Here is a 2,822-nt window from a genome sequence, read left to right as displayed (position 1 = left end):
GCTAGGGTTAGGGTTAGGGTTAGGATTAAGATTTGGGTTAAAACTAGGTTTAGGGCTAGGCTTAGGGTTAGGGTTAGGGTTAGGGTTACGGGTGGGGTTAGGATTAGGGTTATTGTTAGGGTTAGGGTTAGGGTTAGGGTTAGGGTTAGGGTTAGGGTTAGGGTTAGGATTTGTGTTAAAACGAGGGTTAGGGCTAGGGTTAGGGTTATTGTTAGGGTTAGGCTTAGGCTTAGGCTTAGGTTTAGGGTTAGGGTTAATGCTAGGGTTAGTGTTAGCGCATGGGTTAGGGTTAGGGCTAGGGTCAGGGTTAGGGTTATGGATATGGTTATGGTTAGGATTAGGTTTAGGATTAGTTTTAGGGTTAGGGTTAGGATAAGAGTTAGGGTTACGGTTAGGGTTATGGTTAGGATTAGGCTTAGGGCTGAGGCTAGGGGTAGGGCTAGGATTAATTTTAGAGTTAAAGTTAGGACTAGGGTTAGGGTTAGGGTTAGGGTTAGGGTTAGGGTTAGGGTTAGGGATAGGGTTATGGATAGGGAAAGGTCTAGGACTATGGTTAGGGATAGGGTTATGGTTATGGTTACGGTTATTGTGATATTTAGGGTTAATATTACGGTTAGGTTTAGGGCTGGGGTTAGGGCTAGGGTTAGGGTTAGGGTTAGGGTTAGGGTTAGGGTTAGGGTTAGGGATAGGTTTATGGATAGGGAAAGGTCTAGGACTAGGGTTAGGGATAGGGTTATGGTTATGGTTACGGTTCTTGTGATATTTAGGGTTAATATTACGGTTAGGTTTAGGGCTGGGGTTAGGGCTAGGGTTAGGGTTAGGGTTAGGGTTAGGGTTAGGGTTACGGTTATGGATAGGGATAGGGATAGGTCTAGGACTAGGGTTAGGGATAGGGTTATGGTTATGGTTACGGTTATTGTGATATTTAGGGTTAATATTACGGTCAGGTTTAGGGCTGGGGTTAGGGCTAGGGTTAGGGTTAGGGTTAGGGTTAGGGTTAGGGTTATGGATAGGGAAAGGTCTAGGACTAGGGTTAGGGATAGGATTATGGTTATGGATACGGTTATGGTGATATTTAGGGTTAAGCTTAGGGTTAGGTTTAGGGCTAGGGATAGGGTTAGGATTAGGATTTAGGTTAAAACGAGGTTTAGGGCTAGGTTTAGGGTTAGGCTTAGGGCTAGGATAGGGTTATTGATAGGTTTAGGCTTAGGCTTCGGGTTAGGGTTAGGGTTACGGTTAAGGCTATTGTTAGTGTTAGTGTTAGTATTAGTGTTAGGGTTAGGGTTAGGGTTAGGGCTAGGGTCAGGGTTAGGGTTAGGGTTAGGGTTAGGGATATGGTCATGGTTAGGATTAGGATTAGGATTAGGGTAAAAACCAGTCTTGCAGTTAGGGTTAGGGTTAGGGTTAGGGTTAAGGTTAGGGTTAGGGTTAGGTTTACGGTTAGTATTAGGGCTAGGGCTAGTTCTAGGATTAATTTTAGAGTTAGGGTTAGGGTTAGGGTTAGGGTTAGGGTTAGGGTTAGGGTTAGGGTTAGGGTTAGGGATAGGGTTATGGATAGGGAAAGGTCTAGGACTAGGGTTAGGGATAGGGTTATGGTTATGGTTACGGTTATTGTGATATTTAGGGTTAATATTACGGTTAGGTTTAGGGCTGGGGTTAGGGCTAGGGTTAGGGTTAGGGTTAGGGTTAGGGTTAGGGTTAGGGATAGGGTTATGGATAGGGAAAGGTCTAGGACTAGGGTTAGGGATAGGGTTATGGTTATGGTTACGGTTATTGTGATATTTAGGGTTAATATTACGGTTAGGTTTAGGGCTGGGGTTAGGGCTAGGGTTAGGGTTAGGGTTAGGGTTAGGGTTAGGGTTAGGGTTAGGGTTAGGGTTAGGGTTATGGATAGGGAAAGGTCTAGGACTAGGGTTAGGGATAGGATTATGGTTATGGATACGGTTATGGTGATATTTAGGGTTAAGCTTAGGGTTAGGTTTAGGGCTAGGGATAGGGTTAGGATTAGGATTTGCGTTAAAACGAGGTTTAGGGCTAGGTTTAGGGTTAGGCTTAGGGCTAGTTTAGGGTTATTGATAGGTTTAGGCTTAGGCTTCGGGTTAGGGTTAGGGTTACGGTTAAGGCTATTGTTAGTGTTAGTGTTAGTATTAGTGTTAGGGTTAGGGTTAGGGTTAGGGCTAGGGTCAGGGTTAGGGTTAGGGTTAGGGTTAGGGATATGGTCATGGTTAGGATTAGGATTAGGATTAGGGTAAAAACCAGTCTTGCAGTTAGGGTTAGGGTTAGGGTTAGGGTTAAGGTTAGGGTTAGGGTTAGGTTTACGGTTAGTATTAGGGCTAGGGCTAGTTCTAGGATTAATTTTAGAGTTAGGGTTAGGGTTAGGGTTAGGGTTAGGGTTAGGGTTAGGGTTAGGGTTAGGGTTAGGGTTAGAGTTAGGGTTAGAGTTAGGGTTAGGGTTAGGGTTAGGGTTAGGGTAAGGGTTAGGGTAAGGGTTACGGTAAGGGTTAGAATGAGGGTTAGGGTTAGGGTTAGGGTCATTGTTAGGGTTACGGTTAGGGCTGGGACCACGGTTAGGATTAATTTTAGAATTTGGGTTAGGGTTAGGGTTAGGGTTAGGGTTAGGGTTAGGGTTAGGTTAGGTTTAGGTTTAGGTTTAGGTTTAGGTTTAGGGTTAGGGTTAGGGTTAGGGTTAGGGTTAGGGTTAGGGTTAGGGTTAGGGTTAGGGTTAGGGTTAGTGTTAGGGTTAGCGTTAGCGTTAGCGTTAGGGTGAGGGTGAGGGTTATTGTTGCGGTTGCAGTGAGGGTTAGGGATAGGGACAGGGTTTG

Source organism: Pogona vitticeps, unplaced genomic scaffold (genome assembly GCF_051106095.1).
Source record: "Pogona vitticeps strain Pit_001003342236 unplaced genomic scaffold, PviZW2.1 scaffold_23, whole genome shotgun sequence".
Lineage (NCBI taxonomy): Eukaryota > Metazoa > Chordata > Lepidosauria > Squamata > Agamidae > Pogona > Pogona vitticeps.
Note: the sequence above shows the minus strand (reverse complement) of the source record.